General features: G+C 41.0%; 1 long non-coding RNA gene and 1 other non-coding gene across 2 annotated transcripts; one reads left to right on the top strand and one right to left on the bottom strand.

Moving 5' to 3' along the window:
• The first annotated feature begins 20,135 nt into the window (after positions 1-20,135).
• trnal-uaa (transfer RNA leucine (anticodon UAA)) lies at positions 20,136-20,218 on the top strand. The gene has a single exon. It is a non-coding gene; the product is annotated as a tRNA-Leu (tRNA).
• Positions 20,219-24,995: 4,777 nt separating this feature from the next.
• LOC148667579 (uncharacterized) lies at positions 24,996-26,512 on the bottom strand. The gene is made up of 3 exons (XR_015937167.1): positions 26,363-26,512; positions 26,162-26,275; positions 24,996-25,481 (listed from the first exon to the last, which is right to left on the bottom strand). It is a non-coding gene; the product is annotated as an uncharacterized LOC148667579 (long non-coding RNA).
• Between the last annotated feature and the right edge of the window lie 582 nt (positions 26,513-27,094).

Genomic DNA, 27,094 nt, shown 5'->3' with positions numbered 1-27,094 from the left:
TAGTTATTTAAACAAATTGCCTCTAATTATAAACATCTTAAAATGCTGGCTCTGTGGATCCGCATCAGCTATGTTTGCCCATTCCTTCAATTCATGTACATCCAACACACAGTTCAATGCCAGCAACTACACATAATCTAAAATACAATCCTTATTTCAGTATCTATGTAAACATATAGTCTGTTAACTTCATCATCTTCATTAAAAGTATGCCTAACCCCATTAGGAAGTCTTCTTGTTATAAGTGTATTCCTCAGCTTTCCCCAAATTATCTTCTTCTTGCCAACATCTCTAGTCTTTTATCCTGCAATAACTCAGCCAACACTTAAATCTCCAAAAGCTGCTTGTGTTAATTTCTTTAAATCACAAATATCATTTGTAAATACTGGCCATGTAATACTCTGCATTGTGGAATAATAGTTTATTTTAAATGGAACTAGAGAAACTAAGAACTAGAGAAATCAAGAAAGGCTTTTTTTCTAGAATTAATAAATGCACATCCTGTTCACTGGGGAAATTAAATCCACACTGAGCAATCTTCAATATGTTCAGAATATGACAGCAAGAATCCTATCAGGGATGCATTACACCTGTTTTCAAGTCCTTGCACTGGTTACCTATCAGATTTCGAGTCAACTTCAAAATCCTTATCCTCCTTATATACTGTCCAATAATTGATGACCGAATTATTGTACTTGACATGACTTCATTCAGCCTTTCCTGAACGTCTATGACAGGCAGAGAGAGTGCTGTTTCTGGTGCGATCTTTTGCAGCTGACATTTCACTGTTTTAAACGAACAAGAAATTAGATTGCTCATAAATCAGTTATTCTATATAAACACAGTGTAATTGTCCTCCGAAAATCCTCTTTTTCTTGTTCGTTTTAGAGACCTTGATCCAAACTGATTTTAGATGTCAGAAAGGATTTATTTTCTCTGTATTTCCTACATTGCTTTGTCGAGATTTTAACTTTATACCTAACTTTATATCTAGGCTCAGATTTCAACTATTAATCGTACAGTAATTAATAGCAGTAAATACTGATGTTTTGCACCCTCTTACCACAAAAATATATGTTTTGTAGTTGGGATTAACTTTATTTCGTACGCGTAGCTACTCCGATTCGGACACCGAACAGTTAAAGATGGCGGCAAATCAGATACCCAGAGAGGGGGGGGGGGGCGTCTTCTCGCCTCCATAACTAAAATGCCAAATAGGAGTGGCTTAAGCGACATACACAGTCGTGTAACTGACAGTTTGAGGTAGCCTATCGTGTAAATTTCGCTTTGTTGCTGATAGGTTAAGCTTTCGAAACTCTGCCCCAAAGTCATGTGACTGATTTTTCGCCCTGTTTCGTTGGTTAAACGCAATGATCACAAGCACCACCATGGTAACTGGGATGTGTAGTTTTTAATTCCATTTGAATTATAACTGTACGTACTGTCTTCATATTTGGCCAGGGCTTTAAAGAGAAGGCGCGCCAAAAAATTTCGGTGCCGTCGTCTCCATTTTAAAGGTACCCCCGTGCTGGAAGAATTTGACCTCGGAACGTTTGCCCAGCGTAGTTATAGTGGACATAAAAACAAGAGTTCGCTGGCATTATATCCTAGAAGACACAGACCGGCGCCAGACCGGTAAATGCTTGATGAACTAGGGATTGGACAGTTTCCAAGTGCTTGTACAATCGATGGAAATGTTCAAATAAACGTGCAAAAGAAATAAACAAAATAATCATTTATTTCTTTATCATATTGGCTAGCTAATGTCCTCTCTTTGCTAGTTAGTGGCTGTGTTTCTGCGTTGGGTAGCAATGGGTGACTGTTCTCAGGCGGAAGATGTAAACAGCTTAATTTTCGTGTTAAATAATTTTTAAAAATTAAAATTCATTCTATACAGCAATCACATATTTGGGTACCGTTTCATAAAACTTTCATGCTTAAGATGTTTAGGGAGAAATGGAAGACTGGTGTGTATTTTTTCTTTAAACTATCAAGAGCAGCCATACACAGTACAGTTTATGTACATACAGTAATGTTTATGTTCCTAAATTAATATTGTTTATGACCTTCAGATGCGTTATGCGCCTCTTCTTTTTATGCTCAGCTACTAAAATTTCCCTTTAGTGGTAAAATTCCATATAAATATTCAAAACTAAGCAGATTGAAATGTGCACAGTAAAGACATTAAATGATTAAATCTTTTCACTACCAACCAATGCACCACGAGTGCCCCTGTCGGTCATTTTGGCCAGCCAATCACTTGCCCTGCGGTGCCCTATGGTGCCCTGCGGGTTGGTTACTGTACCACGAGTTTTTACCGCTCATTTTGAATGGCTGCATCTGTATCACAAGGTATAATAGTCGTCGTGCGTCCTCAGTTAAAATGTACAACAAAAGTACAACATTTATGGTTAAATCCATATTAAAATGAAGGTAAATATACCAAGATATTAAAATACAATTGTACAGTCCTAACTTAATAATGCCTGTGAAGTTTTCCAACAAATCCGAACTGTAATTTTGAAATATTATAGCTGAGAATGAAAAGAGAGTACAAAGATCAAATTCAATGAGTGAAAATGCACCAGTAGTTCTCTAAAGTGAGTTTCTTCCCTGAAATGACTTGCTTGCAAAAGCACCAAGCAGCCTTGAACGGATCGCGGAATCAAATATACAGTACAGATGGATTCAGAGTGTGCTTTCCAACTTTTGTGCAACATTTACCTTTGATAGGGTGGAGTTGTCTTCACAATCTGGGTTAAATAAAAAGGAGTGACGTCAGCGTTAAACAGCTTTCCTTCTTGGAGAACAACGGTTGTGTTCCATATTTCTAATTATTTTGGTTTCAAGATCGCAATTTAGTGTGAAACATAAAAGCCAGCTGGATAAGCTTTATTAATTTCCCTCATGGGATCAATAAAGTATCTACAGCAGTGGTTCTCAAACTTTTTGGACCAAGTACCACCCCTAATCCAACCAAAGCATCCAAGTACCACCTACAAGTCATCATCTCATAGGAACCCCAGAAATTCTCAATGACCAACATGAGTGTACGTGCACATACTCACACATACATATAATAAATATTATAATAATGAACTTTATTTGATATAGCGCCTTTAAAGGTGGCTTCTCAAAGTATTTTACAGAAAAAAAACATTAACAACAACTAATAAAAAAGCACCATTTCAGTGAGAGGGGTGAGCCTATTTAGTTGAGCAAAGGAGATGTGAATTAATTTTTCAAGCCTTGATACAATTCACAACAGAGTCTAATAGATATTAAATCGTCAGGCATTTTCTTGACGGCAAAGGTCTCGCGGTGGATGTTGTAATGCGTACATTAATTTCTGGAGCAACCTCTCTAATTCGTGCAACTGCACCGTTATGTCGGCTTGTCATTGCTCTAGCACTGTCTGTACAAACTCAGACGCATTTTATCAAGTCGAGGCCATTCTCTTCGATAAATTCATTCAGAAGCTGAAATATGTGCTCTCCTGTAGTTCCTGTTGGTAGCGGTTTACAGAACAGAAAGTCTTCATGGGACATACCCTCAAACTCGTATCTAACGTAAACGAGCAAATTGGCCAAATCGACTACAGACTCATCTAATTGCAGTGAAAAACATCTGCTCATCTTAACGCGCTCTATCAGTGTACTTTTGATATAATCCTTCATTTCAATAATTCTATGAATGATTGTGTCTTTCAGGGGGAGGGGGGCAGCAGGTCGAGCTGTTTAGCAGCTTTTTCTCCACACATAATACGTGTCAGCTCTTTTGCCAACAGTAAATAAGGTTCTTCAAAAATAGTGTAGCTTACCTGCTTAAGCAATCCGAAAGCTTGCATTTTTCCGCGTTTCTGTTTTTATTTAAAGTTTTTATTTCATGCGCATGGGAGCGAAACACAGAGACGCTCGGTGTATTTTTCTCAAATTCGAACAGTTCTTAAATATTTTTCTGTTATCACGCTTTCGTGTGCTCACAAGATTACCGGTGTTCGTAGCACATATTTCTATGCATTGCTGTGTTTAGAACGTTGGCATAGTTCCAAAATCACGCACATTCTTCGTTCTCCCTATTTGCTGGAGATGCAGTAGCTTTTTTTAAATACAATTGGTCACTTGCATCCGTAGCACGCATTCCTATAGAGTGGTATAGAATTACAGAGTATCTCTTGTGTCCACTGAAGTATTAGCGCATACTGTATCGTAGTACGTAGGCTGCGTATTTGACACGTATTAAAATACAAAATATGAAAACCCATCCCGATTTTTCAGTGCACACTACACAGTTCCAGGGTCATTTGGCGTACCACCTGGTGGCACTCCACGTACCACTACCGGTACGCGTACCACAGTTTGAGAACCACTGATCTACAGTATCTATAAATCTCTTACACGTCATTTACAATGGCTTTTCAACTAATAGCCCGTGCAGGGATCAAACCCTAGCTGTTGGTACAGTACGAGTTGCGTAAGGCTCTGTAATGCGCAGATGAGAAACTAACCTCTACTTCTTCATTATATACACAGTGAGCTATATATGCAAGCTTACTGCCCCCTGCGGGCTCTGTATTTGATTGCGGTACAAGACCGGCCATGGAGATAAAGTGAGACGGGTGTGTACATTAAAAGGCTCATAGTGTCCCTGGGAGGGCTCAAACCACCACCCTTTTGGTTAACAACCGAACCACAAAGACTCATGTACAGCTTAACACTTCTCGGTCTCAGTGAAAGTGATACTCCGTAAAATTTCCAGAGATTCATTTATTTTTAAAGGAAAATCACCAACAGCGGCCGAGATCTACTGGAGTTTTTTCATTCTATACTGCGATTTCTGAAGGGTACTCTGTGAAAATATGAGTTTTGACGAGAAGGGATGGACATATAAGGTCAAAAGGCTTGGGGAATTGAGCTTTAAGGTGAAGACTGCGGGTTCAGTAGCAGCAGAACCTGATCAGTATCAGTTGACTCCGATATACTTTGAAAATTAACTTGGGGATTTAGAGTCAGACGTGCTACGGTTGCACCATGGGGTACTTAAGTTAAAAAAATAGGGAAAAAAAATCAGTGTTCCTGGATCTGTAATTGAGAACAACACCTGCACAAGAGCTGTGCAGGAAGAATAAAATGTGGTCTGGGATGAAGAGACTCTCTTCGGAAGAGCGGCGCTCTTCACAGGAGATTTTTTTTTGTGAAGTTGATTTGTCTCCTTTGGGAAATTCAAAGGTGCTGATAGCCATGGCGCAAAGGTAGCATATCTGACTCCAGATCAGAAGGCTGCATGTTCAAATTACATTGAGGTCTGCTTTTCGTTTTTCAGGTTCTGCTCGTCCTAAACACAGAATTCACACCATGTAGTTGAGTTCTATCTGTACACCACATAGATAATCTAAACAAAATAGAGCCCTACTGGACATACAGTTAGGATCTCACACAGCGAATACCCTTAAACACAAGAGAGAAGGCACAGTTCACATCTGCGAAACATCACATCCGTCTTTAGAGACAGCTACATCAGAGAATGGAATCCCGGAAGTTTCAAATAACTTATTTTAATACAGGTTCAAGCAAACCTAAAAGTTAGGGAGTTTCCGGACACTTTTGTTTTATTAAAAAATGTCTGAAGCCTGAAAATGTAATTTGAAAAAAAAAAAACGCTATTGGACATTAGCAGGTACTTTTTGTAACGATTTGCTATTTCATGCTGAAAAACAAAGGAAACAGACCCAATGTTTGCTTTCAGGTGCGGTTCATTACATAATAGACATCTATTACTGAGGAGCTTGAATAAAATTTACACGAGCCAGGTAGAAGTCGAACCTACAATCTTATGATCCAAAATCAGATGTGTTATTTATTAAACTGCTGGTATTTCACATAACCGGAAATCCCCCATAGTGTGCTCACCGGGGTAAAGTTAGCTCGAAGTTCGAAAACGATTTTGGCACGCCTGTAGCGCTTTCACGAAACCTCTTAGAGTTGCGAGAATGCTTGTTTTGTGTATAAAATACATTGTGGATGCTTTCTCAGCCTTTACTTTGTCGTTTTTATGACATTTTTTTGACCAAGCACGAATATGCTTTTGTCCATATCTTCGCGATGGAAGCACAGAACGCCGTCAAACCAAATGCATTTTAAAGACCACGACTTGTGGATATTTCCACACCCTTTACATCAAACTATCAGTGAGCTAATTATCTTTTTTAAAACCTCCGGTTTTTCATCGATGCGTAATTACGCACGAACTGGAACCCGGGGGACCGCTGTGTGCACAAGTTCACAAAGCGAGAAATACTGTTCAATACGGCTTCATGCGAAAAACCCGTATATGACCATAGGAAGCAGAACAGCGCAGTCTCCCATTACCCAGACTGTAAGCACGGGAATAAAGCTTTGTTTGATTTCTGAAACCCTTCCTTTACGCCCTGTTTTCATTCAGGTAAGGGTCAACTATATTGAAAATACTACTGACAGCAGGAAGATTAAAATATTCTTTACTCAGCAGCTTATTAAAAACAGCTCCCATGATGTTCAAACCGATTTTTTACACAGAACACTGACACAGCTTTGTGTTCTGAATCTCTTTTTCTCTTGCTTTTATTTAATGTGGCACAATGCACTGGGATAGGGGTATTCTGTTCACAAACCAATAGCATTTGAACCACAGCACCCACAATGCTGCAGGTAAGTGTTTTGCACACTAAGCAGGTCATCTGACTATTCCCAGCTCTGTTTTGGGTTATGGAACCTTTATTTTTTTATGATTTTCTGAAGATAACACTACAGGTAACACACTGGGATGGGTGGGTCGTCTTCATGGCTCAATAGCATTTCAAATACAGCACCCACTCTGCTGAAACCAAGTGTTTTACACACCAGACAGGCCCCCGGACCTCGTACAACCTTGCTGTGGCTGTGGCCCCTTTCTTTATTTTGTAATGAGTTTCTGAAGATAACACTACAGGTAATACACTGGGACGGGTGGGTCGTCTTCATGGCTCAATAGCATTTCAAATACAGCACCCACTCTGCTGAAACCAAGTGTTTTACACAGCAGACAGGCCCCCGGACCTCGTACAACCTTGCTGTGGCTGTGGCCCCTTTCTTTATTTTGTAATGAGTTTCTGAAGATAACACTACAGGTAATACACTGGGACAGGTGGGTCGTCTTCATGGCTCAATAGCATTTCAAATACAGCACCCACACTGCTGAAACCAAGTGTTTTTCACACCAGACAGGCCCCCAAACCTCATACAACCTTGCTGTGGCTGTGGCCCCTTTCTTTAATTTTTTATGATTTTCTGAAGATTACACTACAGGTAATACACTGGGACAGGTGGGTCGTCTTCATGGCTCAATAGCATTTCAAATACAGCACCCACTCTGCTGAAACCAAGTGTTTTACACACCAGACAGGCCCCCGAACCTCGTACAACCTTGCTGTGGCTGTGGCCCCTTTCTTTAATTTTTTATGATTTTCTGAAGATTACACTACAGGTAATACACTGGGACAGGTGGGTCGACTTCATGGCTCAATAGCATTTCAAATACAACAGCCACACTGCTGAAACCAAGTGTTTTACACACCAGACAGCCCCCAGAACCTTATACAACCTTGCTGTGGTTGTGGCCCCTTTCTTTATTTTTTTTATGAGTTTTTCAATATGGCACCATTAGACAGGCGGTACATGGGGATAGTACATCGTGCTCTTCACGAGTCAATAGCTCTTCAAGCACAACAGCCACAGTGCTGCAACCAGGTGTTTTACACACCAGACAGCTCCCCTAACCTTATACAACCTCGCTTTGAGTTGTTTAACATTTCTTTCAAATCACTTGGGTTCATCAATCATTTGATCATTTTTCAGCGTGGAATAAACCTATTACTTGTTCCTTGGAGATTACCATCTGCTGATAAGATATGATCGCTATATTGACCATATACAATTTCTTGCATAAGGAATTCATATTTTGCATACACCGATCCCCCCGGAGTCCCAAGTGATTCTGGTTTTGGAAAGCTAAAGGACAATGAGCTTCACGATACCAGGGGGACAGTGGGTGGTCAAGTCTCCCCTAAACAATGGATCTTGTCAGATTATGATGTCAGTGCATTTAATAATGTTGTTGAACTCTCTTTAGCCCAAATACAGAGGAGCCCAGACCCAGAATGTTACACATACTGACAGAGAGTGATCTCATTATGTGTGTTTGGATTTTAACAACTATTTTTATTGTTTGCTAGAACCAAAACAATCTATGTTAGATATTTTCATCTTCAGCCAAAAATACAAACCTGTGTACGTAGTGTGGTGCAGGTTCTTGTCCCATTCTGCTCTTGGTCCAGGTTGGAGGGTTGCACCGATTCTGAGTCTTGTTAGCTGGTATGGATGGGTTTGGGGGTGTTGATACCAGAGTGGTCCAGGAGGGGGATTCAGGTGTCTCGGGGGCATTCTTGTTTTTCTATGAGTTCAGGTTGATTCTGTTGGTTCTGTCATGAATCTCCCTCACGCAGGCAAGCGCTCCCGCATTCCCTCGAGCTCTCCCCATACCAAACGTGCACATGTCAATCAGTCCTCTACTTAAACCCTCATTTGTCCCCCGGTCATTGCTCATGATTGAGATTTTCTCCCGGAGCTTACCTACTAACTACGCCTTTGCCTTACTATGACTTCTCCCCTGGACCTCGACCCCGCTTTTCCGACAACCGCTTTAGCCACTCGATTTTGTACCTTCACCTGTTTTATGCTTTCTCGGATCCTGCCTACCGACGCAACTTCTACGCCTTCCCGGACTCCGACCCCTGCCAGTCCCTCGACTACGCCTTCGCCTGTCGATTCTGTGCCTACGCCTGTACTACGCCTTCCTGGACTCAGGCCCCTGCCTGTTTACTCCGACTACGCCTGCGTCTCGCGCCAACCCTACCAAGGGCACCGCATTGGATCCCTATCCTCAGCAGTCAGCCCCTGCGTGACAGGTTCTGAGTGTCTTGGCTACATCCGTTTGTGTGTATAGATGAAAAAGCTATTGAAGAGCACCCCCACACCCCCCACCCGTCTCGGTGGAAGTTGCCATATTCAAAAAATCCTAAAAAGATAATTAAAGTTGCACACAACAAAGCATGACTGTGAAAGGTCAGGAGGCCTGCCTAGTGAGCACAACACTTGATTACAGTAAAAAAAAACATTAAAAAATAAAGAAATGTTCCACAACTCAAAGCGAGGTTGTATAAGGTTAGGGGAAATGTCTGGTGTAAAACACCTGGTTGCAGCACTGTGGCTGTTGTGCTTGAAGAGCTATTGACTCATGAATAGCATCCCCCAATCCCCATGTACCGCCTGTCTAATGGTGCCATATTGAAAAACTAAAATTCTTATTAAAAAAATAAATAAAGGGGCCACAACCACAGAAAGGTTGTATAAGTTTAGGGGACCTGTGTGGTGTGTAAAACACTTGGTTTCAGCAGTGTGGTTGTTGTATTTGAAATGCTATTGAGCCATGAAGACTACCCACCTATGGCACTATATTACCTGTAGTGTTATCTTCAGAAAATCATTACAAAATAGAGAAAGGGGCCACAGCCACAGCAAGGTTGTATGAGGTTCGGGGGCCTGTCTGGTGTGTAAAACACTTGGTTTCAGCAGTGTGGGTGCTGTATTTGAAATGCTATTGAGCCATGAAGAAGACCCACCTACCCCAGTGTGTCACCTGTAGTGTTATCTTCAGAAAATCATAAAAAAAGAAAGGTTCCATAACCCAAAACAAAGCTGGGAATAGTCAGAGGACCTGCTTAGTGTGCAAAACACTTGCAGCATTGTGGGTGCTGTGGTTTAAATGCTATTGGTTTGTGAACAGAATACCCCTATCCCAGTGCATTGTGCCATATTAAATAAAAGCATGAGAAAAAGAGATTCAGAATGCAAAGCTGTGTCAGTGTTCTGTGTAAAAAGTCGGTATGAACATCATGGGAGCTGTTTTTAATAAGCTGCTGAGTAAAGAATATTTTAATCTTCCTGCTGTCAGTAGTATTGTGAATATAGTTGACCCTTACCTGAATGAAAACAGGACGTAAAGGAAGAGTTTCAGAAATCAAACATTCCCGTGCTTACAGTCTGGGTAATTGGAGACCGCGCTGTTCTGCTTCCTATGGTCATATACGGGTTTTTCGCATGAAGCCGTATTGAACAGTATTTCTCGCTTTGTGAACGTGTGCACACAGCGGTCCCCCGGGTTCCAGTTCGTGCGTAATTACGCATCGATGAAAAACCGGAGGTTTAAAAAAAGATAATTAGCTCACCGATAGTTTGATGTAAAGGCTGTGGAAATATCCACAAGTCGTGGTCTTTAAAATGCTTTTGGTTTGAAGGCGTTCTGTGCTTCCATTGCGGAGATATGGACAAAAGAATATTCGTGCTTGGTCAAAAAAATGTCATAAAACCGAGAAAGTAAAGGCTGAGAAATCATCCACAATGTATTTTATACACAAAGCAAGTGTTTTTGTAACTCTAAGAGATTTCGTGAAAGCGCTACAGGCGTGCCAAAATCGTTTTCGAACTTCAAGCTAACTTTACCCCGGTTAAAAATGAGCGTTAAAAACCCACGGTACAGTAACCAACCCGCAGGGCACCGCGGTAAGTGATTGGCTGGCCAAAATGACCGACAGGGGCACTCGTGGTGCATTGGTTGGTAGTGAAAAGATTTAATCATTTAATGTCTTTACTGTGCACGTTTCAATCCGCTTAGTTTTGAATATTTATATGGAATTTTACCACTAAAGGGAAATTTTAGTAGCTGAGCATAAAAAGAAGAGGAGCATAACGCATCTGAAGGTCATAAACGATATTAATTTAGGAACATAAACATTACTGTATGTACATAAACTGTACTGTGTATGGCTGCTCTTGATAGTTTAAAGAAAAAATACACACCAGTCTTCCATTTCTCCCTAAACATTTTAAGCATTAAAGTTTTATGAAACGGTACCCAAATATGTGATTGCTGTATAGAATGAATTTTAATTTTTTAAAATTATTTAACACAAAAATTAAGCTGTTTACATCTTCCGCCTGAGAACAGTCACCCATTGCTACCCAACGCAGAAACACAGCCACTAACTAGCAAAGAGAGGACATTAGCTAGCCAATATGATAAAGAAATAAATGATTATTTTGTTTATTTCTTTTGCACGTTTATTTGAACATTTCCATCGATTGTACAAGCACTTGGAAACTGTCCAATCCCTAGTTCATCAAGCATTTACCGGTCTGGCGCCGGTCTGTGTCTTCTAGGATATAATGCCAGCGAACTCTTGTTTTTATGTCCACTATAACTACGCTGGGCAAACGTTCCGAGGTCAAATTCTTCCAGCACGGGGGTACCTTTAAAATGGAGACGACGGCACCGAAATTTTTTTGCGCGCCTTCTCTTTAAAGCCCTGGCCAAATATGAAGACAGTACGTACAGTTATAATTCAAATGGAATTAAAAACTACACATCCCAGTTACCATGGTGGTGCTTGTGATCATTGCGTTTAACCAACGAAACAGGGCGAAAAATCAGTCACATGACTTTGGGGCAGAGTTTCGAAAGCTTAACCTATCAACAACAAAGCGAAATTTACACGATAGGCTACCTCAAACTGTCAGTTACACGACTGTGTATGTCGCTTAAGCCACTCCTATTTGGCATTTTAGTTATGGAGGCGAGAAGACGCCCCCCCCTCTCTCTGGGTGTCTGATTTGCCGCCATCTTTAACTGTTCGATATCCGAATCGGAGTAGCTACGCGTACGAAATAAAGTTAATCCCAACTACAAAACATATATTTTTGTGGTAAGAGGGCGCAAAACATCAGTATTTACTGCTATTAATTACTGTACGATTTATAGTTGAAATCTGAGCCTAGATATAAAGTTAGATATAAAGTTAAAATCTCGACAAAGCAATGTAGGAAATACAGAGAAAATAAATCCTTTCTGACATCTAAAATCAGTTTCGATCAAGGTCTCTAAAACGAACAAGAAAAGAGGATTTTCGGAGGGCAATTACACTGTGTTTATATAGAATAACTGATTTATGAGCAATCTAATTTGTTGTTCGTTTAAAACAGTGAAATGTCAGCTGCAAAAGATCGCACCAGAAACAGCACTCTCTCTGCCTGTCATAGACGTTCAGGAAAGGCTGAATGAAGTCATGTCAAGTACAATAATTCGGTCATCAATAATAACAGTTGTAGGACAGTATATAAGGAGGATAAGGATTTTGAAGTTGACTCGAAATCTGATAGGTAACCAGTGCAAGGACTTGAAAACAGGTATAATGCATTCCTGATAGGATTCTTGCTGTCATATTCTGAACATATCGAAGATTGCTCAGTGTGGATTTAATTTCCCCAGTGAACAGGATGTGCATTTATTAATTCTAGAAAAAAAGCCTTTCTTGATTTCTCTAGTTCTTAGTTTCTCTAGTTCCCTTTAAAATAAACTATTATTCCACAATGCAGAGTATTACATGGCCAGTATCTACACATGATATTTGTGAGTTAAAGAAATTAACACAAGCAGCTTATGGAGATTTAAGTGTTGGCTGAGTTATTGCAGGATAAAAGACTAGAGATGTTGGCAAGAGGAAGATAATTTGGGGAAAGCTGAGGAATACACTTATAACAGGAACACTTCCTAATGGGGTTAGGCATACTTTTGATGAAGATGAAGTTAACAGACTATATGTTTACATAGATACTGAAATAAGGATTGTATTTTAGATTATGTGTACTTGCTGGCATTGAACTGTGTGTTGGATGCACATGAATTGAAGGAATGGGCAAACATAGCTGATGCGGATCCACAGAGCCAGCATATTAAGATGTTTATAATTAGAGGCAATTTGTTTAAATAACTAGGTATGGATACTGATGTGCAAGAGAGGTGGAAAGGCTGTTTCCTTAACCCAGCACTATAAGATATTTTATTCTCAGTGAGATTCTGCCATTTCATAGTGGGTTTCTAACACTGTGTATAGTTCCATCCACACAGTGCCTTTACTTCCATCCATTTCTAATCTCTTTATCCAGTACAGAGGATTTGGAGCCTATCCCAGTAAGCAACGGACACAAGGCAGAATACACCCTGGACATAGCGCCAGTCCATCACAGGACAGACAGACACAAACACACACACCAGGGCCAGTTTTCCCATAAACCAATTAACTTACCAGTATGTTTTGGAGTGCGAGAGGGAGTCATATCACACATATGGAGAAAAAACATGTAACCCAGAGAGAACATGTAAACCCCACACACACAGGATGGCAGGAATTGAACCTAGGACCCCAGTGCTGCAAGATAGCAATGCTAACCACTTTGCCACCATTATAAATGGATGGATATCTTAGTTATCTTTCTAGTTCACAGGTTTGCATGCATAATTTAATTTTGAAAGCCACTGAGACATCAGGTACTACTGTTGTATTTATGAAAAAGAAACAAAACAAAAAACATACTAACAACTGTGCCATCCTACTCCTTAGTTAATACATTTTATTATTCATTAACAGTAAACATTGTTAGCAAAATATTTTGAATTATATTTAACCCTATTTTTTCTTTAGTTTTGTATTTAACTTATTACATGATAGTCAGACTTAATGTATATTTGAACAATGAAAATATATTTTTACAAGATGCGGGGGAAAGTGCAACAGCTTATTACAGTGCTAAATTTAATATTATTGATTGCTAATAGTTTATGCTAACACCTAACTTTCTTAATTAGATGTATTTAAAACAGTGAACTAAGTGTAACATAATATTCAGAAATACAATCGAAAATAGTTTTGTGGTGTTTGTATGGATGAAACGTTTCTAAAATGTATAACGTAACAAAATTAAAGACGATTAAAATCTGTAATCTTTCCACTTGTAATGTCATTAGACAGAACAACACGTTTCTGGTTTGTTTTAATTAGCTAGTATTAGTTAGTAGTTAGTCGTTTTAATTTAATTAGTATTGCAATTCGCACTGATTCCCTTGCGAAGATATGGACTTAAGAATATTCGTGCCTGGTCAAAAAATGGCATTAAGCACTTAAAATTAATATGGTTAATAATAGTAAACTGTAACATGCTGTAACAAGATCGGTTAAACTGCGAAGAAAATGCTTTCAGAGAAAATGTTTCAGGTGTGAAGAACATAGATCTCCAATGCAATTTCAACCAAACCTGTTCCCACACACCCTGCCCCCACTACCATTAGAATATACACAAAGCACTGAAATCTTTCGAGCTAATGATCAGGTGACCCGAGAGAGAGCGAGAGAAACACCAAGGGGTGCGGAACCAGGGAACTATTTACATGGAAAACGGGCGATCTCCCCAGACTGTCCGCCCGTTTCACTGTTACCTGGATACCTCTTTATTTAGAACTCACTAACACTGATTTTTAGTTTAGAAGGATTCAAGTAGGGTTTTAGATGAAAGGCAGCGACCTTAATCAAGCCCAAATCATAATTGAACCCATTCAGAGCCTACATTACATTTTAGCGTTTCATTCTGAGCAGAAGACCCTCACACCTGAAGAAGGCTTGCGTTTTCTCTCTTCTCTTTTAAGCATGTGTACAATGTGTAATACAATTACAATGTGTAATTACAATGCTGCAATACAATTTGAATCGTATGAGGGTGTATTATTAGGGGGAGGTGTCTTTCGCTGGAAATCTCGCCTTCTTCTACTTTAAGAGTACAACCCCCTCTCTGCCTGAGTGCTGGCTGTGACGAATTAAACCGGTTTCACAGGTTTCAATCACAGACCATGTGACATGGGAGTCAGGAAACTAACACACAGCGCCACCGGATTTGATAACGCTATAAAAACGCTATAAAATAATGTGACTAGGCACAGAACAAGTTTACAGCACAGTACAATAATAAATGCTGACCATGACTTTAGAAGCATAAATTGCCTTACACTCAATTTAAACACAAGCTGTCTTTAGCCCTCTAAGCTGGTTCATACAGAAATGTAGAGATCCAGGCTCAGAACACACAGCTTCATTAACGAATACATATGCAGGACAACTAGAGAAGACGTTTTACAGAGGATGGATTTTTAGAAACATCCCATCAGTGACATCACTGAAGTCAACTCCTAGGTACTGCAACTGTCATGTGGATAGTTTCACAAGAATCAGACAAAGGTTTAAGCATCGCTTGTTCTAGATAAAACTGCAAAAAAAAAACAACCCATAGTGTACTTCTTTGCGGCTCTGTTTGCCCAAATCATATATTCACAACGTGAAATTTAGAAAATAATATTACGTAACCAAAATCCGCAATATGGAAACAGAACCTGTGTAATTGTTGATAGATGATGTACTCGTAACATTTTTACAAGACGAACTACAACATTTAAAAAATGACTTGTATGTACTTGATATCTCTAATTAATCCACGGCGACATTGTTAAAGCAGAGTCCCAGTAAAACGAAACTAAAACGCCCTGGGCATACCGTTTCGCACTTCTTATTAGTTGCTCAAAAGTAATTTGACCGTATGAAATGCGTAATATAAACCTAGAAACATATACGTGAGCAGTATTTACGTACTGTAGTATCGGTGTTAAGACATACCTCTCAAATACTGTAAATCAAGTTAAAAATATCTCAAGACCGATTCTGGTCATAATGAAACCATGTTTCGTGTATGTTTTCTTTAAAGTACCGAGACCAGCCATATACTGTATGTTTATCTTCCAAAATTAATATTGTTTATGGCCTTCACACGCGTTGCAGTATGCTCCTATTCTTTTTATGCTCAGCTACTAAGATTTCCCTTCAGTGGTAAAATTAGATTTGAATATTCAATACTTAAACGGGCACAGTTAAGACATTAAATATGCATATACATACTGTATACAGTACAGTTTTCATACAGTAATATGTTTATGTTCCTAAATCAATCTCTTTTATGAGCATGTGAAAGGCATGGTGAATCGATTCTCAAAAATTACTGTACTTTACATGATTGGAAACAAATGCGTGATTGCAAAGACGGTCAATGAAAAAAAGAATGTTGACCAGGGCAATACTTTGAGTTTACACTTACAGCTTGTCCAAGGTCATTCATTATTAATACTATTAGTAATATCTTCGTTAAAGACTTTGATGGCCACAGCTCAAACATGAGAGGTTGAGCTTTATTAGCTCCAGCTTGCCGAAATTCCGGATACTATTATTTTGCTTGTCATATTATAGGAGAATTTACGGTAACTAGTGGTATTTACCGGTAACTCGCAGTATTTACCCGTAACTTGCGGTAGACTGCGTACAGCGTACCGGAAAATAATGCGGTATCGCCCACGCATTTTGAATGGCTGCATCTGTATGTCCCCCAGCTCTGAGCCCATTGGGCCTGCTGGTGTGACCAGAGCTGCAGCGTCGCCATGCTGGTGGGGGTCAGTTCGGCTTTTCTGTTGGAATGAACAGGGGGGTTACATGATGGTGCTGTCTGTGGTCTGGCTGTCCTGCTGGTCTGGATGAGGGGTGCGTAGTGTGGTGCAGGTTCTTGTCCCATCCTGCTCTTGGTCCAGGTTGGAGGGTTGCACCGATTCTGAGTCTTGTTAGCTGGTATGGATGGGTTTGGGGGTGTTGATACCAGAGTGGTCCGGGGGGGTGCAGGTGTCTCGGGGGCATTCTTGTTTTTCTGTGAGTTCAGGTTGATTCTGTTGGTTTTGTCACGAATCTCCCTCACGCAGGCAAGCGCTCCCGCATTCCTACGAGCTCTCCCCGTACCAAACGTGCACGTGTCAATCAGTCCTCTGCTTAAACCCTCATCTGCCCCCCGGTCATTGCTCACGATTGAGATTCTCTCCCGGAGCTTACGTACTAACTACACCTTTGCCTTACAATGACTTCTCCCCTGGACCTCGACCCCGCTTTTCCGACTACCGCTTTAGCCACTCGATTTTGTACCTTCGCCTGTTTTACGCTTTCTCGGATCCTGACCCCAGCCTGTCTCTTCGTTTACACCTCTGCCTTCTGAATCCACACCGACGCAACTTCTACGCCTTCCCGGACTCCGACCCCTGCCAGTCCCTCGACTACGCCTTCGCCTTCGCCTGTCGATTCTGTGCCTACGCCTGTGCTACGTGTGGAAGACCGAGTCAAAAGGTCAGGACAGTGACTATGCGTGGGAAAGACCACTGTCTTAGGTGCAAACTAAAGCCTGTGATTCCTCACACCCATTCAACCAGAGAAAATTGAAACAGATTTTAGGATGCCAAATGGCACCCCCCTGTCCTGTTTGTTTGACTTCTGACACTGCCCCTTTCCCTGTATGTTCCTTTGATATGTTAAAGTATTGCCTACTTTTAATGTATAAAAAAGGAAAGTATAACTTCAGTCTAGTGAGCATGTCTTGAGTGCTAGGGGAAACCCTTTCTCTGTGATATGCTCCCCTTCAGCTGATTGTATTAAAGATCTCTGTTGACAATCTCCCAACCTGAGTGAAGACTGAGTTTTCTTTGAAATACGCCTTCCCGGACTCGGACCCATGCCTGTTTACTCCGACTACGCCTGTGTCTCGCGCCAACCCTACCAAGGGCACCGCATTGGATCCCTATCCTCAGCAGTCAGCCCCTGAGTTTCTTGTTCTGAGTGGTTACATTCGTTTGTGTGTATAGATGAAAAAGCTATTGAAGAGCACCCCGACACCCCCCACCCATCTCGGTGGAAGTTGCCATGTTCAAAAAATCCTAAAAAGATAATTAAAGTTTCACACAACAAAGCATGACTGTGAAAGGTCAGGAGGCCTGCCTAATGGTGGTGCTGGCCCCACTAGCACCTCTTCCAGCAGCAACCTTAGTTTTTCCCAGGAGGTCTCCCATCCAGGTACTGACCAGGCTCACACCTGCTTCAGTACTGAAGGCTGCTGATTATGGCCAGCAGCCATATCACCCTGCAACTCACAACTGGCAACCCACTGAAGCTAAGCAGGTGTGCGCCTGGTCAGTACCTGGATGGTATACCTCCTGGGAAAAACTAAGGTTCCTGCGGGAAGAGGTGCTAGTGGGGCCAGCAGGGGGCACTCACCCTGCGGTCCATGTGCGTCCTAATGCCCCAGTATAGTGATGGGGACACTATACTGTAAACAGGCGCCTTCCTTCGAATGAGATGTAAAACTGAGGTCCTGACTCTCTGTGGTCATTAAAAATCCCATGGCGTTTCTTGAAAAGAGTAGGGGTGTAACCCCGGTGTCCTGGCCAAATTTCCCCATTGGCCCTTACCAATCATGGCCTCCTAATAATCCCCATCTTTGAATTGGCTACATTTCTCTTCTCTCTTCCTCACTGATAGTGGTGAGTATTCTGGTGCACTATGGCTGCTGTCGCATCATCCAGGTGGATGCTGCACATTGGTGGTGGTGGAGGGGAGTCCCCATTACCTGTAAAGCGCTTTGAGTGGAGTGTCCAGAAAAGCACTATATAAGTGTAAGCAATTATTATTATTATTATTATTAATGAGCACAACACTTGATTACAGTAAAAAAAATCATTAAAAAATAAAGAAATGTTCCACAACTCAAAGCAAGCTTGTATAAGGTTAGGGATGCTGTCTGATGTGTAAAACACCTGGTTGCAGCACTGTGGCTGTTGTGCTTGAAGAGCTATTGACTCGTGAATAGCACCCTCCTATCACCATGTACCGCCTGTCTAATGGTGCCATATTGAAAACATCATAAAAAAATAAAGAAAAGGGACACAGCCACAGCAAGATTGTATAAGGTTAGGGGGCTTGTCTGGTGTGTAAAACACTTGGTTGCAGCACTGTGGCTGTTGTGCTTGAAGAGCTATTGACTCGTGAATACCACCCCCCTATCCCCATGTACCGGCTGTCTAATGGTGCCATATTGAAAAAATAATTACAAAATAAATAAAGGGGCCGCAGCCACAGCAAGGTTGTATGAGGTTAGGGGGCCTGTCTGGTGTGTAAAACATATGGTTTCAGCAGTGTGGCTGTTGTATTTGAATTGCTATTGAGCCATGAAGCAGACCCACCTATCTCAATGTCTTACCTGTAGTGTTACCTTCAGAAAATCATAAAAAAATAAAGAAAGGGGTCACAGCCACAGCAAGGTTGTATGAGGTTAGGGGGCCTGTCTGGTGTGTAAAATATATGGTTTCAGCAGTGTGGCTGTTGTATTTGAATTACTATTGAGCCATGAAAAAGACCCACCTATCCCAGTGTATACCTGTAGTGTTATCTACAGAAAATCATAAAAAATAAAGGTTCCACAACCCAACACAAAGCTGGGAAAAGTCAGAAGACCTGCTTAGTGTGCAAAACACTTACTTGCAGCATTGTAGGTGCTGTGATTTAAATGCTATTGGTTTGTGAACAGAATACCCCTATCCCAGTGCATTGTGCCATATTAAATAAAAGCACAAGAAAAAGAGATTCAGAACGAAAAGCTGTGTCAGTGTTCTGTGTAAAAAATCGGTTTGAACATCATGGGAGCTGTTTTTAATAAGCTGCTGAGTAAAGAATATTTTAATCTTCCTGCTGTCAGTAGTATTGTCAATATAGTTGACCCTTAACTGAATTAAAACAGGGCGTAAAGGAAGGGTTTCAGAAATCAAACAAAGCTTTATTTCTGTGCTTACAGTCTGGGTAATTGGAGACTGCACTGTTCTGCTTCCTGTGGTCATATACAGGTTTTTCGCACGAAGCCATATTGAACAGTGTTTCTCACGTTGTGAACGTCTGTACACAGCGGTCCTCCGGGTTCCAGTAAGTGCGTAATTATGCATTGATGAAAAACCGGAGGTTTAAAAAAAGATAATTAGCCCACTGATAGTTTGATGTAGAGGCTGTGGAAATATCCACAAGTCTTGGTCTTTAAAATGCATTTGGTTTGACGGCGTTCTGTGCTTCCATTGGGAAGATATGGACAAAAGAATATTCGTGCTCGGTCAAAAAAATGTCATAAAAACATTATGTACCAAAAGTAAAGAAAGCATTCACAATGTATTTTATACACAAAGGAAGTATTCTCGCAACTCTAAGAGGTTTTGTGGTTTAATATTTTTTAATTGTTGAATCATATTTAAATGCTAAACAACTGAAGAGCATATCGTTGTAGACCAGGATGGTCGAGTGGTTAAGGCGTTGGACTTAAGATCCAATGGACAAATGTCCACGTGGGTTCAATCCCCACTCCTGGTAGTGTTATAATAAGTTTTAAGTGACAGAACACTTTGATGATTTACTCTCTATTTAAATATGAATTTGCTAAATTTCAGTTCAGTTCTCTTCACTCCCACTCCCTGGCATAACTGAGCTCTCACTATCGCATACTGAAGGCTTTACATGCATTAGCTGTGATACAGCTCCCAATAAAGACGGAATCAAACAGTTTGTTCTATTTCTCATGGTGATCCTCTTCTTGATCCAAATGAAATGGATCATTTAATATGATGCCTCGAGAAAAAAAAAGGAGTGAATTTCCGCCTGTAATGATTGATGCCCCATCAAACATTTTGTAACATCCCTGGAAGATTATACAGTAGAATCCTGGTTTGTGGCTTAAATTCAAGGTAAACAAGTCTAAGGAAACGAGTTGGAAACTTGATGTCGAACTGGAATTTAAGTACCCGGAATGTTTCACTACATTGGGCAATATGTGCCAGAGAGGAGTGCTTTAAACCCCTTCGATAGCTCAGTTGGTAGTGCGGCTGACTGTATTAGAAACAGTTAGGAATCCTTAAGTCGCTGTTTCGACCCCAGCTCGAAGAAAGGTGCTTTTGTGAACTTTAATCAAATAGTTAAAATAGCGACTCTTTTTCACTCAGACGTTGATCAAAAGCTCAATAAACGATGAAGCAGAGGCTCTTGTTCCGAATTCAGCTAACATCTGGTTGTCTTGTTTTGGCCAAGATCTGATCTTTGAATTAAGGGACTACGCTGTCTGATTTGTAATTCAAAAGTAGATACAAATGTCACTGTTTTCAAAGGATAGGTACTTAATTGGCTTTATGATTTGGTATTGATTTTGTATCATTATATTATTACGTTTGTGCTTTCTGTGTTTTTTATCGTATTGTGAACTTATTTTTTGTGATCCAAAGAGCCTCAGACGCACAGTCTAACAGTAACCAAACCAGAATGGATTCTGCTGGGAGCCGGACTGAGCTCATTCTCACTCCCTGTGCTGAAAACAGAATTATCTCTTCCCCAAACATCGTCTACAGCTGCTAGATATTGCTCTGCGTCCTACTGCTCCAGCAATTCCTTTGACCAAAGACAGATCACTAGTGCGCTTTTAAACTTCTTGCCACTACAGGCTCTTTGATGACTCATGCTGACTGTCCTGTGAATCCAAAAGAAAATGTTAAAGCTGATACATTTTCGATTGTAATTTGCATCTAACTACAACGTCCCTGGAAAAGAGATTTTATTCGTTGCGTGCAATCACTATCTTTTACTTTACGTATGGTAGTGGAAATAGTTTTAAAAATGTTTTCTAAAGAAGATTGTATTGCCAGGACCTGCCTTTAGCACTCAGTAGCGATTACGCTGTTGATATAGATGGAGAAGAAATGTAAGATGAATTGATGATCTAAGCTAAAATATCCCTAACACGCCTCCTGTAACAGTGTTTGTATTCATAGCAAGTAATATTTTTTTTCAAACCCGAACGTTGCTTTTGCATTAAGTGTTATGTAACCATTAGCGGTTTTGGTAGCTTCTGAAGAGCGCACTTTTCCAAACTGAAGCCTATAAGAACATTATTCAAGATGCACCATGGCCCAGAACGTGCATCGGGACAAGGATTAACATCAATTGAAAGTACTACCAAATAAAAGACTTGACGGAAAAATTGAAAGAGTAGGCAAGTATTAAAAAAACACCATAACTTCTCGGCTTCCAATCTCTTTCCAGGTTCAGGCTTTGTAAAATGACATCAGTGGACCTTGTGGCGCAACAGAAGCGCATCTGACTCCAGATCAGAAGGTTGCATGTTCAAATCACGTTGAGGTCAGCTGATGAGTTTGCAGGTGCTGCAGGTGCTGCTGGTGCTGAACCCGGAAATTACACCATGCAGTCTGGTTTTATCTGTACACCACATAGGTAATTGAACAAAGTAACAGCGCAGTACAGAACACCCAGTCAGGAGCTTATTCAGCGAATCATCATGAACATGACAAGAGAAAAGGCACACTGCACATCCGTGAAACATCACTGGCTTTAGAGACAGTGATATCAGAGAATGGAAGTTTCAGACCTCGTTTCTGTTACAGGTTCAAGCAAACCTGAAAGTAAGGGAGTGTTTGGTCACTTTTGTATGAAAAAGTGTCTGAAGCCTGTAATTACAATTTGTCCTTTTTTAATTGTGGTTGAAATCCACTCCCATGTACCAAGACCTACAGTATAGTCATGTTTGCTTAAATGACTAACGCTATTGGACATTAGCTGGTGTTTTTTGTAACGATTTGCTATTTCATGCAGGAAAGAAAGGAAACCAGACCCAACGTTTGCTTTCAGGTGCGGTCTATTTACATAACGGACTTCTATTTCTGAGGAGCCTGATTTAAATCACACAACCCCGGTAGAAGTCGAATCGACAATCTAATAAACCGAAATCAGATGCGTTATCCATTAAACCACTAGTCCGTCACGTAAATGAATTGCACCATGGTGAGTTCAGCGCCACTACTAGTAATACCCCACCCCCATCTTAAATTTCTACGTGAGAAACGTGTTTTCCAAATTTTTATCAGTTTTTAAAAATCATCACTTTTAAGCAGACAAAGCCTTTATGTGTCGCTCTGAATTTCTAATTCATTTATAATTAAAAGAAAATAGCGTTTTGTTCCACAACGGCTTGAAATTATCACATCTTTCACTCTACGTCTCTCTAGTAGTAAAGCAGACCTTGCTAGGTGAGCATTTGCTCTGGTAAATTAGGTCACTTTTCATGTTAACTCACTTCTTCTAAACACAACATTTCCTGGTGCACGTTTTCTCCATGAAAAAATACATTTTCCCTTACATGATTACTCGTTTTTTTTTCATCAAAGAGTACAGAAAGAAGAAAGAAAGAAAGGAAGTGTCGTAAATGAACTCTGTCGCCCGTGGGAGATGTCAAGTGCATTGGACATGAAAAGTGCCCGATAAAAGCCATTTCTGTACGTTTCTCTTAGTGTCGGGGCCAGAATGTAAAGGAGGCAACATGCTCAGACAGCCGACTCAGCTTACTGAATGCAGGTGTCTCTGAGCGGTGTGTCCAAGGGGCAGTAAAAGAGGAGAATTCTGCCGGCGCCGTGGCTTAGTTGGTTAAAGCACCTGTCTAGTTAACGGGAAATCCTGGCTCCAAATCCCAGCAGTCCATCGCCTGTGTTGCACTACACACCCTGTAGATAATCAAAAGCATATTGAGCTCCTTGGTAATGAAATTGGCAGATAAAAGCCATTTCACATCCTTTCTCAACTTGCTCAGTGAGCAGGCTCACCGCACACCGAACGAAGATATAACAGAGCAGTGTGTCCAACTGGCTGAAAAAGGGCAGTGCTTTGCTGGCGCTATGGCTTAGTTGGTTAAAACGCCTGTCTAGTAAACAGGAGATCCTGGGTTCAAATCCCAGCAGTGCCTTACTTCCTGTCTTCGCCCACTGTTTATTGTTACAGACAATATGCTTCTGCATTATGTTTAAATGAACTTTTAATTTCGCTTTTGGCACAACTTGTTTTTCAAGAAATCCACACATTGCGAAAGATAAAATGCTCATCTTTCTTATCAGTGCAAAAGAATTACTGCCAGCTGGCAAGAAAATGACAACGATCTTTTTTTTAACTTTAGCCAAAAATCTGTGAATGTAGAAAAAATACAAAAAATGTCAGTTTCTATGGCACACTCAGTCAGGGTGTCCTTCAGTTAAACACAACGTTGGTAGATCAAACGCACCCAGAGACACACTTTGAATTAATCCGATCTAAACATTACCTTCTCTAAATGTGATTGAGTTTCTTTCCACGTCCTTAGCCATCTTGATGTTTGCAGAGATTTTCAACTTTTGACACCAGTCAAACTACAAGTAAATAGTGGAGTACCTAAGTCAATATCACTGGGAATGTGAATATAAATGTAAACATCAATATTTCTGCTGTCTCCTGATAAACACAAGTATAGAGTCAAAACACAAAAAATAATGCTAAAATGTTATGCAGTTAACACCCAGATGTGACAAAACACATTTAATACTTACATCCCCTTTAAATATGTATTTCCTTAATATCAGTTCTCTTCCCTCCCCAGGATACCTGCAAATTCACTACAGCATATTAAAAGTTGTGTGTAAGTCTTACATGTGTTCTGAGTAGTATAAAGCGACACCTTTCGTCAAACTTTTGGCAGGTACCACGCCCCCTTTTCCAGCCAATGGCAGTCAGCGGTGGTTGGCTGTCCCGCCCCCTTGTCAGCCAATGGCGTGTTGTTATTTGTGCATGTCCCGCCCCCTCAGGAGCCAATGGTGTGTTGTTAAGGGTCGGAACTCCCGCCTTCCCCCCCGGCCAGTCGGTCCGGAGCCTCAGGGTCCCAAAGCCCAAAGGCGGTGCATCCCTCGCTTTAGGTATGTGAAAGTGTGTATTGGTTTGGAAGGGGACCATGTCTGCAGCGGGGTTGAGTGCACTCTATTATAAACCTAGGGAATCGGGTAGTTACAGCGGCACGGAGAGTCTGGTGTGAGCTGCGAGATCCCGTGTTGTGAGCGGCGCCAGCCACGGCCGGGTGGCCGAGTGGTTGTCCGGCCAGGCTGCTTATACGCTGCACAAGCCGTGTCTCAAAAGCAGCAGGGTTGTAAGCACACACACACTGACTGCATAAAGTCTCACGGAAAGAACTCGCAGGACAAACACCATGTGAAATGTGAACCGCTTTATTTCAACAGTAGGTGTTTCAAACACTAAAACAACGCAGCACACACGCGTTACCGGCTCCAATTTGCATTCAACAATTAAATGTTGGTGCGGACAATTAGTTCGGTACATGTAACCACCACCCCAACATTGCTGAGAAACTTTGAGGCATCTGAAAAAGCATTCATAACCCCCTTCCGCTCCCCATGTCTAAAGCCATGCGAACCACACTAGGCGATCCGATCTACCAGAGCAAAAACATTTGCCTGCGTAATCAGCGGGATGGTGTTACCACAGGTTCTGTGCAAAACACACTGTATTTTGGAATACACACTGTAGGCTTCCCCTACACCCCAGGCTTCAATTTCTGATCTGAAAACATCAGATCTGCAATAATTTCACTCAAGTTCTTGACATACACATCTATCTCTTTAACAAATTTAAGGATATTAGCATTCGACTCTTTGTTTTGCATATCAAGCTTTGTAGAGAGAAGTGTGTAAAGCACTCTTAGTAAGAATTCAGACGTATACATTCGAAATTCTTCATTCTTCGGACGATGGCACACCCGGGTCTGTAAAACAGAGTGAAATCTGTATTCACATTTTACATAGATCTTTTTTTTTGCGTCTGTAAAAATAAGAATAGTGTTTCTTTTGCAACGCATCAAAAGTCACATCTACTAATTTTTCATCCAGCCGTTCAAGTATGGTGTGTACATGCTCGTATGGGGTGCGGTCCTCAATTATATTTTTCAGCAACTGTTTTATGCACCGCTCAGTGTCATTTCTAATGGTGTACGAACCCAGACACCTGGCAGTGTACAGAACAGTCGATAAAATTCTGGCTAAACTGAGAGACTTATAAATTTCTAAAGCGGCAAACATCACATCTTCAAACCCATCTGTGTAGCCGACAGACAGGCATGTGTGACCCCGCTGCCCAGGATGGTCAATCAAACAGGCCGGGCAGTCATCAACCAGGACCCCCTTTAAACAGTGTTTGAAGATGCAATAAACTAATGCTTTCACAATCTGGGGCATAACATTGGGCTCATTAGGGACATCGTTAGCTAAACCTTGTTGGGCATCAGCTTTATTAACATTTGGCCGAACACACAAGCATAGACACGAAACATTCAGTTGTGCTGGTAGGCTGAAGATTGACCCGTCCACATCCTCTTTATTCTATTAAAGGAAAAAGAAAAGAAAGGCTTAAAAAACTTTTGAGCTAAGGTTTTTTGTTAATATTTACCATTTGTAGCGTGGTATCATCGCTAGCACCCGGCAGTTCTTCAACATCTGGTACCCCAGCTGAACTCACACCCCCGCCGCTGTCACAGGGTGCAGAGGGTGGGGTCGGGTTTTGCTAAAAAGAAGACCAAGTATTAAAATGACATACGCTAAGCACCGATACAACAATTCCACGATCAGAAAAAATATTTTAGCCGCCTACCTCTTCACTTTGTAGAGTAGCAGACCCCGTTGTTTCTCCACACAAAGAAGCCATCTCCGCAGCTCCTAACAAGGGGCGGTGTCTGACAGCGCCAAGGACGCGCTGCGACCCTGTCAGTCCGGAGCGTTTAAGAATATGCGCCAATGGTGTAACCACGCCTACATAACACAAGACATTTTTCAATTGGTTGTGATGCTTTAAAACGCATCACAACCAATGTTGTGATGACCCCCCCCCCCCTTGTTTTATCGAGAGCGAAAAGTATTCACATATCAGTTTATAAGTTTTAAACTTTAAAAGTATTAACACACAACGCAAACACAAATGATGTGTTTGCCCAGAAAAGAAATTTTAAACACACGGGTTTGGTCTTAAAGTTTTTAAAATAATGTAATAAGACACAGTTTATTTTTAATAACACATTCGCGACAGCTTTTTCGAAAGTTTGAGATAAATTTCCACACATCGCAAGCGTAAAAGTCTTTAAGGTATTAATAGGCAACAAATGATGGGGTGTTGTTCTTCATACTTTAACGGATTGGTCTTAACGTTTTAAAATCACGTATTAGAGATAATTTGTGATGTTTTGGAGACGTGCGGTGTGTGTGGCGGGGTTAGTTAAAGTGGCTTATGTACATCGAACACACAGAGCCCGTTAAAATCCAACACCCGTTAACCACGGCCAGTGAGTTCAAGGTTGGCCCATATTTTCTGGATGGTTATGCTGTAATT

Source organism: Lepisosteus platostomus, chromosome 5 (assembly GCF_059453375.1).
Source record: "Lepisosteus platostomus isolate fLepPlt1 chromosome 5, fLepPlt1.hap1, whole genome shotgun sequence".
NCBI lineage: Eukaryota > Metazoa > Chordata > Actinopteri > Semionotiformes > Lepisosteidae > Lepisosteus > Lepisosteus platostomus.
Note: the sequence above shows the minus strand (reverse complement) of the source record. Positions and strands in the feature narration are given on the sequence as shown.